The sequence below is a fragment of the Leopardus geoffroyi genome, chromosome C1 (assembly GCF_018350155.1).
Source record: "Leopardus geoffroyi isolate Oge1 chromosome C1, O.geoffroyi_Oge1_pat1.0, whole genome shotgun sequence".
Taxonomy (NCBI): domain Eukaryota; kingdom Metazoa; phylum Chordata; class Mammalia; order Carnivora; family Felidae; genus Leopardus; species Leopardus geoffroyi.
The window spans coordinates 214,167,445-214,182,793 of NC_059328.1; the positions used below are offsets into that span (position 1 = coordinate 214,167,445).

The 15,349-nt window shown below is 44.6% G+C and overlaps 1 non-coding gene across 1 annotated transcript; it reads left to right on the plus strand.

Moving 5' to 3' along the window:
- Positions 1 to 10,747: 10,747 nt before the first annotated feature.
- LOC123600114 lies at positions 10,748 to 10,855 on the plus strand. The gene has a single exon (XR_006713494.1). It is a non-coding gene; the product is annotated as a U6 spliceosomal RNA (small nuclear RNA).
- The last annotated feature ends 4,494 nt before the right edge of the window (positions 10,856 to 15,349 follow it).

Genomic DNA, 15,349 nt, shown 5'->3' on the forward strand with positions numbered 1-15,349 from the left:
GACCTTAAAAAGGATCTTTTAAACTTTATGTTTGTCAGGCAGGTTGTGTATGACTTGACCTCAGGACGGTAAAGGTGGGTGGTAACTGTTTATTATCAAAAGGGAATGTTGGGTCTTTTAGGGATAAGAACTGTTCTTAGTTAAGGTTGAAACCCACAAGGAGGTAAGTGATGGGGAAAGGAAAGATAGGGTGCAGCCTAACTCTTCTTGGGGTCATTTATGCCTGTCTTTATACTGCTTTTCCCTAGCCAGACCCCACTATGCATTCATCTAGTTACCTTCCCAGACTATCGAGTCATAAGAACTGGGATGGAGCCATGGGAGTGAATCATAGGACTTATGGAGAGGGTATGTAAGTAAATAAGAAGGTCACCACAGAACCCTAGCAACACCCCCAGCTAGACTCTAAAGGAAGAGAGAGGGGCTCCCAGGTGGCTTAGTCATTTAAACGTCCAGCTCTTGATTTTGGCTCAGGTCATGATCTCACAGTTTCCATGAATTCGAGCCCTACCCACATTGGTCTCTGCACTGGCAGCACGGAGCCTGCTTGAGATTCTCCCTCTCTCTCTGCCCTGCCCCTGCTCACATACTCTGTCTTTCTCAAAAATAAATAATAAATTAAGAACTTTTAAAAATGTTAAAAGAAAAAAAAAAAAAAAACTAAAGGAAGAGAGGGATGCCCCTGAAGAAATCTTAGCATGGGCAGAGAAACACAGGAAAATCTGAAGAGATTGAGAACTCATGTAGCACCTCCTATTGCTGCTGGAGAAGTCCCACGACTGCAAGGTGGTGCCACTGCACGATTGTTTCTAAATGTAACTGAGTCCTCAGAGCTGTTGGGCCATCCCAACATCTGTCCTTAGGCAGCACACGCTCATGGCCTACAGCTGTTCGAGTTTCACCATTCTCTTGAAGCAGCTTATTCCATCACCCGTCACTCTCAGCGGGTGACTGTATTTTCCGGCTTTGTAGTGGAAAGAAAACACTAGGGTCTCCCCACCTTCCAGCCTTACATCCTTTGTTCTTACCGCAGTGGGAAGGATGGCCCTCCTTCCATGTGAGTGTAATTCGTCCACCTGTGCTGTATCGATCCGCCTCTCTTGTCCCTGGAGTTTTCTGCCTCTGTCGCCTTTCATCTTAATGGCTGTGTGTGATGAGGAATTGTATACTTTCAGAGACTCTCCCTGAACCTGATGTCCCCAGCCACCACCTTTTTTCTGTTTGACAGTCAGGCTGGAGAGTTGCCTACCCTGTCTCTACTTCCTTCTTCACACCTACATTTGTTTGCCACGTGATGCCTACTGCGAACCACCTGCTGATGAATTTCTTGTCAAGGAGACCATTGATCTCCAGCTCCCTGATCACTTCAGTCTTTATCTGCCTTCATCTCTATGTTACAGTTGACACTGTTGAGCTCACTTATTTAAGTGTTCTCTTAGTGTTCATGGCCTGTCTCTAGATTTGTCTTGTGTTTTCCTGCCTGTTCTACATGTTTTTCAGGGGCATCTCTCCCTTTGGTTTTAGTTGTAGGCGTTTGCTAGGGTTCCATGGTGACCTTCTTATTTTACTTCTGTACGTTCTCCATCAGTTCTGTGACTCATTCCCATGGTTCCATGTCTATTGCCTAACACCCCAATCTACTTCCACTCGTTCTGCCAACCTGTGTGGTCAGCGGCCAAGTGGGCATCTGTACGTGCTGTTTTCCAGCTCTACTCAGGTAGGCCATAAATGGTGCCTACCGTTTGCCAAGTGTACTATTTTGTAGGGCTGACATAACAGAAACCACAGACTGGGGGCTAAAAGAACAGAAATGTATTCCCTCACAGTTCTGGAGGCTGGAAGTCGAAGATCAAGGTGTTGGCAAACTTGGCGTCTCCTGAGGCCTCTCTCCTCAGCTTGCAGATGGGCCCCTTCTCACTGTGGCCTCATGTGGCCTCTCCTCTGTGCATGTATATCCCTGTTGTCTCAGTCTCTTCTTATAAGGACACGAGTCATATTGGATTAGGGCCCCACTTTTATGACTTCATTTAACCTTAATTACATCTTTAAAGCCTTTCCCCGAGTACAGTCACATTAGGGTTAGGGCTTCAACACAGATTTGGGGAGAACGTAAATTTCAGCCTCTCCATCCTTCCCTGTTTGTGGCAGCAGTTTCTCCTGCCATCAGTGCAGCCTCTCGCCACCTCCCTCGTCATCTTTCAAGTAAGTAGTCCCTGTTGCAGACTACATGGCATCCCCTCCATAAAGTCCAAGTTTCTGTCTGGTCTTGAGAAGCCCCCTCACGCTGTGGACCCAGACCCTGTCACGTGTCCCTCCCCTCCTCACCCAGTATGTTCCAGTCTTCCTGAACTTCTGTGGCTCAGAAAGCACCATGCCCGTCTGCACCGTTGGACCTCTTTACCTTTGTGCTGTTTGCTCTGTCTGGGTTTCCTCCCTCCCCTGCCCCTCTCCACCTGGCAAACGCTCATCCACGAAAGCTCCCACTGCCAGGGGTAATCCCCAGTTACACCATTTGGTACCCTACTCCTTTTTTGGTGTTCCCACCTATTTCTTGCATTATAGTCCTTTGTGATTGATTTGTCCCTCTCCCCCCTCCTCCCCCACCACCAACTAGACCATGAGCTTCTTCGGAGCAGGGGCTGTGCTCCCTTCTCATGCCTCCGTGGGGCTCAGATAGAGAGAGGCTTTCCCCAGCCCACAGTGCTTGTGCCACAGGAACTGGCAGAGGCACGGTCTCGGGCAGGTGTGGGTGGAGGCGGCTGCTGTGGTTACCCGGAGCCCCGGAAGGTGGAGGCACGCTGCACTGTCACGGGGAGCTAGTGGAACTTAGAATGGCATCCTGTCGCTGCCCCAAAACGTTCAGCAGGATCTTGGCTCCCAGCGCACAGGCCTGCGTCAGTCTAGGCTTGTCCAGGTGGGGCAGCTAGCGCCTGTGTTCTGGGTGCTGAGGTGAGCGCTCCTCACGGGTAGCTCACTGGATCCTCACAGGAACTGTAAGGTGAGCACTACTGGTTTTACTACTCTGGTTTTACTGGTTTTACTCTGGTTTTACCTCTAGTAAAACCTCTGGTTTTACTACTGAGGAAAGAGCTCTGAGTTCCCATGTGGCAGAGCTGGGATTTATATATCCAGACCTGACACCCAGACGGCACCTGAAATTAAGGCATGGCTGTACCTCTGGGAGGCTGGGGGAGGTCAGCTTCAGGCCCCAGGACTGGGTGTACATAGACGGCAAAGGGGCTCTTGCTCTCCCAGGCTGTTCCTCTTCTTCTGTAATTTTTTTTCTCTTAATGTATTGTAAACATCTTTCCATGTTGTGGTGGTTTTAAAGTATGTCTACAAAGTCTTTGCTACTCCTCCCACAAAAGGTGGAGCCTGATTTTCCTCTTGAAAATGGGTCCATCTCAGTGACACATTGCTGTTGAATAGACTGTGGCAGAAGTGATGGCCGAGTGTCTTTTGAGGCTAGATGAGAAAAGGCAATACAGCTTCCCCCTAGCTCTTTCTTGGGATGCATGCCTTGGAATCCTTGGCTTTGCTGATGCTGCCCAGCTGGGAGATCACCCCTAGGGGCAGGGGCAGGAGGAGGGAGGGAAAAAGGGAGAGAGCGAGACGCCAAGGCATCTGCATAGTACAGGTGCTACCTAAGAATGAGCAAGTCTTCAGCTAATTCCAGTGCCTAACTTTTGAGGCTCGTGTCAACTGGAGCAGAGACCGGCTCTCCCTGCCAAGCCCTCACAGATGGCAGACTGGTGAGGAAAACACGGTACAGATCTTTCTTGACTTACATTGAGGTTATGTCCTGATAAACCCATTGTAAGTTGAAAATATAAATTGAAAATGCATTTAAAACACCTGACCCACTGGGGCGCCTGGGTGGCTCAGTCGGTTCAACGTCCGACTTCGGCTCAGGTCATGATTTCACAGTTGGTGAGTTCGAGCCCCGTATTGGGCTGTGTGCTGACAGCTCAGAACCTGGAGCCTGCTTCGGATTCTGTGTCTCCCTCACTCTGTGTTCCTCCCCTGCTCACACTCTGTCTCTCTCTCTCAAAAACAAACATTAAAAAAAAAAAAAAAACCTAACCTACCAAACATCATAGCTTAGCCTAGTGTATCTTGAACGTGCTCAGAACACTCACATTAACTGTAGTTGGGCAAAGTCATCTGACACAAAGCCTATTTTATAATGAAGTGTTGACTATGTCATGTAATTCATTAAATACTGCAGTGAAAATGACAAACATAATGGTTGTATATATCAGTTGTTGGCTCTTCTTTTTTTTTTTTAATTTTTTTAAATGTTTGTTTATTTTTGATAGGCCAAACACAAGGGGTGGGGAAGGGCAGAGAGAGAGGGAGACACAGAATCCGAAGCAGGCTCCAGGCTCTGAGCTGTCAGCACAGAGTCTGATAGGGGGCTTGAACCCACAGACCATGAGATCATGACCTGAGCTGAAGTTGGTCACCCAACCAACTGAGCCACCCAGGCGCCCCTTAGCTCTTCTGATTGGGTGGCTGACTGGGACCTGCAACTCTCTGCCGCCGCTCAGCATTATGAGAGGATCATAGTGCACATCACTAGCCGTGGGTAAAGATCCAAATCAAAAATTTGGAATATGGCTTCCACCGAGAGCGTATTGTTTTTGCACCATTGTGAAATCAAAAGAATTGTAAGTTGAATTATCATATATCGAGTACTGTCTGTAAATGCTGCTATTGTTTAGGCTTCTGGCTGGGGCGTGGCTTGTTACTCAGCATTAGCTAATTGGAAGAGATACCAGCAAGAATAGTGCTAGGCCCTAGTTTTGTCCATGATGTAAATGCATCAATTTGTATAGCCATTGGACAATTGGTCATGCAGTATTTATGTGAAAAATCTCCCTATTCATGTAGAGTTTTATAGGCATGTAACAGATACTAGCCCTTTGTCTTTGACGATTGTCCCCTTCACCTAGCATTTCGGGGTGGTGGGGTGTTGTCTCATATCCGCCTGGGTCAGTTCCTCCATGCTGATTTGGCTCCCTTGGGCCTCAGCTCCCTCCTACCCCACCGAACTCCTAGCCTGCCTTCATCCGTGTGGTAATGCTCTCCTTGGGGACCTCTTCCTCGGACATTCAGTGATCCCCTCTTTTTCTTCACCCCTCTGCAGAGAACTTGGCCTTGCCTACCTGAGTACAGTGCTGAGGCCTTGATCTTCTTGGCTGTTCTCTCTGCATCTCTCAAGGAAAAATACAAATTCTCAGCAGTAAGGAAGACTACTAACAAATAACATTTATTGAATAACTTTTCTGTTCAGGGCACTTGGTTTGGCACTTTGCATGGATCACATAATTCAATTCTGACATTAACTTTTTGAAGCATGCATCATTATCTTTTTATTAAGATGATGAAACTGAAGGTCAGAGAGGTGACACGACCTGAGGTCATCCAGCTAGAAAATGGTGCGGTCTCTGCTCTCGGCAGGTCTGTAGAACTGCCTTCCTAGATCTCTGTTAAAGAAAAGAATTCCCTAAACTCAACACAATTCCAGGGTGGGTGGCACTTGCCATTGTTAAAGAGCAGTGAGTCCCCTTTATTCACCGTCTTGCTTCCAGACCGTGCCTGATGCCTGTAGATTCATTCATTCGACAAGTATTGTTTGTCTATAGTGTGTCAGGCACGTTCTGAGTGCTGTGAAGGAACCAGAGGATACATCTGACTTCACAGAGCTTTTGTTCTCGTGCAGAGATAGACAGTAAAGGAGTAAAAGAGGTAAAAACCGGTCCCATTACTGTGAGTGTGGGGAAAGGTTTCATGCAACAGCCTCTTGGGGGTCGGCTTCAAAGGAACCACAGGCTTGGTTCTAGTTTTGTGTGTGTCTGTGTGGGGGGGGGGGTGGGTTGGGTGAGCAGTGTTTAAATTTGAAATGGTTGCCTGGTTCACTTCTGGGAGAAGAATGAGGGCATCTTGTCTGAGAACATGGCAATATGAAGACTGGCTCCTCTGGTTATAATTTCTTCACTCAATTGTCTGATGACTTCTTTAGGAGAAATTCCTAGAGGTGAAATGTTTGAGAGAGTAGTTGGAATTTTTAAGGTCATTGGTACATAGAACCAAAATCCCCCAAAAGGCCTTGCTGACTTACCTCTGTCCAGCTGTGCAAGCCAGAGCTTCATCACAGGGTGCCAGGGTGCCCGAGGCCTGGTGGTTTCAGAGGGTGCCCTGCTGGTGTTGAGTACTTTCTGTGTGTGCCTCGTGGGACAAGCCCTCAACAGCACTAGACCTTGCCATTGTTTTCCATTATAGCCAATCTGATTAAGGGGGAATAGTATCTCTTTGACGTTATAGTTTGAATTTCTTTAATTACCAGTGAAGGTAAATATTTTTTATTTACCCATTTATCCCATTGCATTTCTTCTTTTGTGACTTTCTTGTTCTTGTCCCTTATTTCATTTCTCCACTGGGGCCATTGCTTTTTTAGGATTTCTAAGTACTACCTAGAAGTCACCAGCAGAGTGCAGCAGTGCACCAGGGTGCTGAAGACATGGTGTTGAAACCTGAACCTTAACAGTGTTATTTTTGACAGTCAGATCCTGGGTCCTGGGGTGTTGGCGTCAATGGGTTCAGGGGGAACTTAGACAGACAAGATGGTTACTTTCCTATCCAAAGTGAATGATTTGTCTGAAAGTGTATGGGTGGGTTTGGAACAAGATGATGACTTTTAAAGGCCAAGACTGTAGGTCCCAGAGTGGTAAATGAATTCTGTCTGGTAGGAGACATCCAGGAGCCCTTAGGCGGAAGGCACTTTTCCTGTCATTGTGGCACTGTGAGTCCCAGGTTGTTGCCAGAGTAAGGGTGTGTATATGCACACACGCGTGCACAAATGTCCACCCCAACCTCCAGAAAGGTAGTTGAATACACTGTCGTGTATGCCAGGCACTCTCTTTGAGCTGTCTTGTTCTTAGTCTCACTGAGAAATTGAAGCAGCATAATAGGGATGGCCTGGTGACGATTGCGGAAAGTGGGATTATGAAGGGCAGGGGACTTGTGAATGCTGCTCGAGGAGCTAGATGAGCCTCCGGGAGATAGGAAGCCCTGAAATCTTACGCAGAATTATCTATGCACTTACATGTCTTCTTTTGAAAAACATTTAATTTTGAGATAATTACAAATACCGCTGTAGAAGTAGTTGCAAAAAGTAGAGACCCCATGTACCTTTCACCCAGTTGCCCCCAGTGCTGGCATCTCCCATAACTTTAGCACAGTATCTAAACTAGGAAATTGATATTGGTACAATCCAGGCCTTATTCAGATGCCATGACTTTTACATGCATTTATGTGCGTGCATGGCATTGCTGAGCTATATGAATAGTCCTAGACACCATCTTTTGGACTTCTTGTTTTGTGCAATAGTATACCTATATTTGTTTAAGTCAAATGTTAGTAGCATTTTCTGTTACTTCCAGCCGTAACATTCCTAACATACACACCATTACAAAGTGCAGAAAATCTGTTGCAAACCAGGCCAGTTTGCGCGTGGGTGGCATTGAGCATCTGACAAGGGGCAGAGAAAGAGGGAGACACAGAATCCGAAGTAGGCTCCAGGCTCTGAGCTGTCAGCACAGAGACCGACGCGGGGCTTGAACTCACGAACCGCAAGATCATGACCTGAGCCGAAGTGGGATACTTAACTGAGCCACCCAGGCGCCCCAAGCATCCAACTCCTGATTTCAGCTCAGGTTATGACCCCAGGGTCGTGGGATCGAGCTCCAAGTTGAGCTCTGTGCTGAGTGTGGAGTCTGAGATTCTGTCTCCCCATCTCTCTCTCTACCCCATGCTCCCTCTCCCCCACTCTCATGCTCTCTTTCTCAAAAAAAAAAAAAAAGGAAAGGGAGGAATAATGGTTCATGTAATAAAATCCAGAGGAATGACTGAACTGGTCCCGGAGGCTCAAAGTGCCATCAGAAATCTTGCTCCATTTCTCTGGAATGTCCATGGCTCTGCATACTCTTGAGTTCTGGCTTTATTCTCAGGCACCTTCCCTCAAGATCAACAGAAGCTGCGGCAGTCCTGGACCTTTCATCCTCACTGCATGTGACACAGAAGTGAGGGACTGGGGGGATTTCATCATTTCCTACAGGAGTTGTAAGGTTCATTCTAACTGGACCAGCTTCAGTGCCTATCCCTCAACCAATCACAGGGCCAAGGGAATGACATTCACTGATTGGCTTGTGCCTGGACTCCTAACTGCTCCTTGAACACTTGGATATAGGGATATTTTATTTAAACTTAAACTAGAGATAAGATCATCCCATCCCCTGACCACATGGGAGGCAGGAGGTGTCTGAAAAGAATTGAGGTGCTGCTGCGAGTGGGAGGGGAAATGAATGCTGGACAGTAAAACCACAGGGGTCTACTGCCTCCAGATGGGGCGTTCCTCTCTGGTCAAATCAGCTGTGATGGGGAGGACAGGATCATATAGTTCAGGCATGTCTACTGGGATGGGGATGCAGTTCTTGCATAAACGGGGATGACAGCTGGACAGATATCCTAGGAGGTTTCTACCACAATAGTGGTCCATGCCTCCGAGTCCCTGTTCTGTGGGTCTCCACGTGCCTCAAGATTTTAAGCTGGTAGTGGCATCTCTGGCCATCCCCACTGGCCTGGTACAGGTCTGCAGGAGCCCGGTGGGCCGCTTAGGAGATGCTGTGGTTGAGATGGGGTCTTGGGTTTCAGCTGCATCTGCTAGGCACGGCTTAGGAGGTATTTAGGTGGGAGCCCTCCCTCCCTGCCCCACCCCATCTACACTGCGTTCACTGGACAGCTGCTCAGGCTGTCCAGTACGGACGTCACTTTCCTGCTGTACTCTTCCCTACCCCCACCATGAAGTCCACCCAGTCCAGATGGGCACAGAGATCTTTGAGAGAGACTTCCCTGTGGCAAGGTGGCTTTTAGTGCCTCTCATTACCCGAGCTTATGGAAAAGCTCAACATTTCTCAAAGTGCACTATTTTGTACCATGGTGTTATGTGACACGTGCATCAATTTTTTAATATTCCTTTTTAAATCTTTGTACTTACAACATTTGTTTTGGAATAGAGATACAGAAAAATACACAAAACAAAGAGCTTCATGAGGTATAAGGCAAACACCCCAAATGCTTTTGTAACCCAAGAGGTGGAATGTTGCAGCCACCCCAGAAACGCCTTCATGTTCCCTGTCCAAGTCAAGTCATACCCCCCGCCAGGAGTAACCACTGCCTGGCTTCTGTAGTAATCACTTCCTTATGTTTATGGTCTTAGCGTCCAAGTGTGCATCTTTAGAAATGATGGCTCTGTCTTGCCCACTTTTAAAAATGTATCTTTATTTACCTCCTTTCCATGTTTCTAGTCCCCTCTCATCTTTTTCCTTTCATTTTGTCTGTTGAATCCAGGCCATCTGACTGTAGCATTTCCCACAGTGTGGGGTTTGTTTGCCGCCCACGCATGGGACATTTCAGCATGCTCCGTTCCCCTTTGCCTGTGCCGCACGCATTGTCAGCTGGATTGAGAAGCTTGATCAGACTCAGCTTCTGTCTTCTGGCAAGACTCTAGGTGGTGATGTGTTCCTTCATCAGGGGCCACATAATGTCAGGCTGTCTCTCCTTTGGTGGTGTTCATAGCTATGGATGCTCAGTCCCTAGATCCTTAATTCCCTGGGGGTCCAAAATGGTGGCATATATCGTTTTCATTGTGGTATGATTCACATTTTATTGCTTATTAATTTTGTCATTCCACACAATTTATAAGTAAATAGGCTTTGAGAAAATACTTTGAGAATGTTAAAACAGATGATGGCAATGTTGATGAGACTGTTCCAGTGTTTTACATGAGGTAATGAGAAGAACCACAGCTGCCACCACTACAAAATGATGATATTTTAATTCCATCATTTCTTTTTCATTTATTTGCTGGAATTCTTTATAAACAGATGCTTCCTTTCATCTACCATGAGGTTACCCAGTGGTATAGCGCTCATGTAGAAGAGGCAGGATAAATGCCTTTATTCCTTGTGTTTATCAGTTTGCAAAATAATAAACTGGTTCCTTATCCTCTGGAGGTGACCAGTTCACTTTTTCATTATCATTATGAGTTCACAGATTTAAATAAACCTGGTGAGTTTCAGTTTGTTGCCATTGGTACTATGTTCGAAGCTCAAATTGTCCTGTCTTTGGCCAGTGGGAACCCTTGTGAATTGGCTTCGGTGTTCTTTTGACGCTACCCTGGGCTCCATGAGCCTGTCTGTGATGGCGTGTGTGCTGTCGTTTATGTCAAGATGTTCTAGACTTCGTTTGTATTTCCTCTTCTGACCTGCAGTCAGTCATTTCTCCATGCAGCTCTGACTTTCAGTGGGAAATGGCATTTTATGACCACAGTGTGGACTCCAGGGATACTAGCTGCTATGAATTGGTCATTGTTTCCAGGCCTTTTCAACGGACAGAGCTATTCGATACAGATAAAATGATAGATTGAAAACGTCATAAGTTCATACTGTTTTTCCAATTAAGTTTCAGGACTATAGATTTTTTTTTTATTTAATCTTTGAAAAAATTACAGCTGTCTCTTCTTTCTTCCACACTGAGAATCTTGATTTTTAGGACACGGGGGATGATAGTTAAAATAGCTCATAATTACTCACTTGTTTTAGGCTACATTACACACACAACAGGGAATATCAATACTAATGCTGCTACCACCAGAATGATAACTGAGAAGAGTTTGAAAGTTCTCGTGCTCATTCTTGCAGCACATATGCTAAAATTGGAATGATACAGAGAAGATTAGCATGGCCCCTGTGCAAGGGTGACATACAAAATTTGTGAAGTGTTCCATATTAAAAAAAAAAAAAGGTTCTCACCCTAATTTTTATAGCTATTCTGTATTAAAAATTTTTTTTAATTATTTTTGAGAGAGAAAGAGAGAGAGGGAGGGAGATGGAGTGCAAGTGTGGGAGGGACAGAGAGAGAGGGAAACATAGAATCCAAAGCAGGCTCCAGGTTCTGAGCTGTCAGCACAGACCCAACATGGGGCTTGAGTTCACAAACTATGAGATCATGACCTGAGCTGAAGTCGGACGCTTAACCAACTGAGCCACCCCGGCACCCCCCTGTATTTTTAAATAAAATATTCATTTATTTATCCTGAGAGAGAGAGAGAGAGTGCAAGTGGGGAAGGGGCAGAGAGAGAGAGAGATCCCAGGTAGGCTCCATCCTCAGCATGGAGCCTGATGCGCTTGATCCTACAACCCTGGGATCATGACCTGAGAGGAAATCGGGAGTCGGATCACTTAAACAACTGAGCCATCCAGGCACCCCTAGCTGTTCTGTATTTACGTCAGTAGAGCGTATAGCTTTCATATACCATATCCTCTCTTTTAAATATCCTACAGTTTTGGTTCTACAAGTAATTATGTATTTAATGCTCTCTGCTAGTTCTTCTGCTGATATAGCTAGTAATTTTGGCAGTCTGAGGCTCGTTCTCTAGTAAATTCTTCAGGAAATGCTCATGGGAACAATATTCCCTGAGTTCTTGTACATTGATTACAGTTCGTACCTTTTATACTTGAAGGTCAGTTTTCTTGAATATAAGATCCTTGGCTCAGACTTTTGCCTTAGATAGGTCACACCATTTTTTTTTCTCATACAAAGAAGTGCTGTTGAAAAGTCTGATGATAATCTAATTTTCTTTCCTTTGTGAGTCACTTTTTCACTTCCATGATTAAAGGATCCCCTCTACCTCTTAATATCCAGTAAATTTACTAAAATATGTCTTGGTGTTGCTCATTCTGAGTCAGTTTTCTCAGGCATATTGTATTCTTTTTTAATATACAGGCACCAGTTATTAATCTATAGTGTCTCAGCTTCCAAAGCCATCTTCACTGTCCGCTCTGCAATAATGGAGCTAAACCGCATAGCTAGTTCCCCTTTGTGACCTGGCCCAGTGTTGAACTTTGTCAGTAGAGGGCGCTGTAGGGGCACTGGAGGAGGAAGGGGTTTCTCTTCTTGACTCTAGGGTGCCTCTTGCACCAGGCTCATGCAGTGTCTGCAGCTCCCAGAGCTAGCTCCAGCAGAGCCTGGTGGTCAGCATTACAGGGCGCCACCCCTGGAAAGCTTCCCTTGGCATCCCCTTGGGTGGTTTCAGGCCACCATCCAGTGAGTCACAGCTGTGTCTCCTACCAGGGTCTTGGTACCAACCCTGAGGAAGGAGGCCCTTTTCTTGGTTCCTCTGTCTCAGCCCTAGGTGTAGAGGCTTTACTACTTCTGTGTTCTTTAAAGTTCCTTTTAATCTTTACTGGTCATTCCTCCATTATTCCAGCCTCCTGTTATAGTTAGTAATCCTTTATATAAAACTTTTCCTATTCAGATTCCTTTGTGATTTCTTTTTTCTTTCTTTTTAAATTTTTTTTAAATGTTCATTCATTTTTGAGAGAGAGAGAGAGAGAGTGTGAGCAGGGGAGGAGCACAGAGAGAGAGGGAGACACAGAATCCAAATCAGGCTCCAGGCTCAGAGCTGTCAGCATAGAGCCCAACTCAGGACCCAAACTCACGAACCACGAGATCATGACCTGAGCTGAAGTCAGACGCCCAACCGACTGAGCCACCCAGGTGTCCCCCTTTGTGGTTTCTTCTAAGTGGATCCTGACTAATGCAATGTAATATCAAATCTCTGCCATGCTCTTTAATTTTAATTTTAATTAATTAATTAATTTATTTATTAATTAATTTATTTTATTTTTAAAATGTTTTTATTTTTGAGACAGAGAGAGACAGAGCATGAATGGGGGAGGGGCAGAGAGAGAGGGAGACACAGAATCGGAAGCAGGCTCAGGCTCTGAGCCATCAGCCCAGAGCCCGACGCGGGGCTCGAACTCACGGACCGCAAGATCGTGACCTGAGCTGAAGTCGGACGCCTAACAGACTGAGCCACCCAGGCGCCCCTTTATTTTTAATTTTTAATTTAATTTTTATTGTTTTTAGTATTATGTTCCCTTGTTATGAGTTTCATTTTCAGGGACTTCTTTGCATACTTCCAGTATTTGTCATTTTCTCTTGAACTCCTTTATGTGTGCTTTTCTTTTTTGATTTAAAAAATTCCTACTTTTCACATTTTATGTCTCATGAGGCATCATCTGATTTGCTCTTGTATTTCTTCTAATTTAGACGTCATATCTGAAATTATTGTTTCTTTTATTTCTAAATCTATCCTAAGTGCTGTGCTCTCACTTCTGAGTTTTTCTAACTCTGACTTTTGTAATGTTTTTTTTTTCTTGACTTGGAATATTTGGTATAGTTTCACTTACTGTCTGTATGGATGTTCTGCTTATCTTTTTTTTCTTACAGATACTTTGGGTGGGACTTTTACATTGATACTTTGTGTTCCTCTTTTTTTTTTTTTTTTAATGTGAGATTAGTTCTCTGAACTTTTGGAATGAAGTGGTTTGAGGAAGAGTTCCTAACTTCTGTCATTTTAGTATACAGTGTTTTTTAAAAAGAATTATTAGAACTAATAAATTCAACAAGGTTGCAGGATACAAGATTAATATAAAAAATCAGTTGGATTTCTATATACTTATAATGCATAATCTAAAAATGAAATTAAGAAAACAATTTCAGGGGCACCTGGGTGGTTCAGTTGGTTAAGCCTCCGACTTCAGCTCAGGTCGTGATCTCACAGTTTGTGAGTCTGAGCCCCATGTCAGGCTCTGTGCTGACAACTCAGAGCCTGGAACTTGCTTCGGATTCTGTGTCTCCCTCTCTCTTTTCCCCTCACCTGCTCACACTCCGTCTCTCTATCTCTCTCAAAAATAAACAAACATTAAAAAAAAAAATTTCATTTGCAGTAACACCAAAAGGAATGAAATGAATAACTTTGACAAGGAAGTGTAAAACTTACAGTCTTAAAACCGCAAAATGTTAAATTTAAAAATCCCAAATAAATGGAAAGACATCCTGTTTATGAATCAAAAGGCTTAATATTATTAAACTGGTAATACTCCCCAAATTGATCTATAGACTCAATGTGATCTCTGTCAGAATTCCAGCTGGCTTCTTTGCAGAAATTGACAAACTGATCCTAAAATTCGTAGGGAACTCAAGAGGCCAAGAACACCAAAAATTTCTTGAAAAAGAAGAAATTTGGAGGACTTTATAATTTCAGAATTTACTAAAAAAGAAAGAAAAAAACGTGATTAAGACAATGTGGTAGTGGCACAAAGATAGACACATTGATCAATGGAATAGATTTCAGAGTCCAGGAATAAACCTCACATTTGTAGTCAAACTGATTTTTAACAAGGGTGCCAAGACAATCCATGGGGGAAAGAATAGTGTGGCGCTGTGTGTGTGTGTGTGTTCGTGTTCGTTGGTTTGTTTTGAAGATCTTAATTGGCTTTATTAAGTGATTCATGAATCAGGCAGCATCCCGTCTAGCAAGTAGAGGGGTTCTCCCAGAATAGGGTTTTTAACAAACGGCACTGGGACAACTGGATGTCCACCTGCAAAAAAATTGAAGTTGTGGATGTGTCTCACACTAGATAGATTAGCCCCATATGAATCTTAGACCTAAATATAAGGGCTAAAACCATAAAATTCTTAGAAGAAAATAAGGATAAATCTTGTCACCTCGGATGTGGTAGTGGCATCTTAGATATGATATCAAAAGCATAAGAAACTAAGACAAAAAACAGGTAAATTGGACTTCATCAAAATGGAATGTTTTGTGCTAAAGACACCAGCAAGAAAGTTAAAAGACAGCCTACTGAATGGGAGAAATTATACATCTGATAAGGAACTGATATCTAGATTGTGTACAGAACTCATAACTCAATAACAAAAAGGCAAATAACTTAATTGTGGTATAACACGAAAGATATTTGGTCCTTGTTTTTAGTTCCTGGCATAGAGCTCCTAAAACCCTTGGGATTTCCTGAGTGATAAGTGTGACAGGAGCCTCTTTTGTTCTAATGGGGTGACTCTTCATCCACCTCTAGGTATCTTTTTTTCCCCCTAGTCCACTGAGCGATTCTGTTGGTTTAAGATGAGCTGCATATGAGGTAATAAAGCCATCTGGAGGGGTAGGGGGTGGGGAGACACAGGGTTTGTGGCCCATGTCCTCTGTCCAGAAGGTGTGTCTGCAGTTTTGGCATCTCTGGTCAGGCAGGGCTGGCTTCTCCACAGATCCCAGAGCAGATAGGCAGATAAGGTTGGGGAGGGAGAGTGGGGGGGAGGGGGGGGGAGAGAGAGAAAGAGAGAGAGAAAGAGAAATGGAATATGGTTTGGGGTTGGGGGACAGGAAGAAGGGAAAGGGATCTGAACAATGGGATTCTGGGTATTT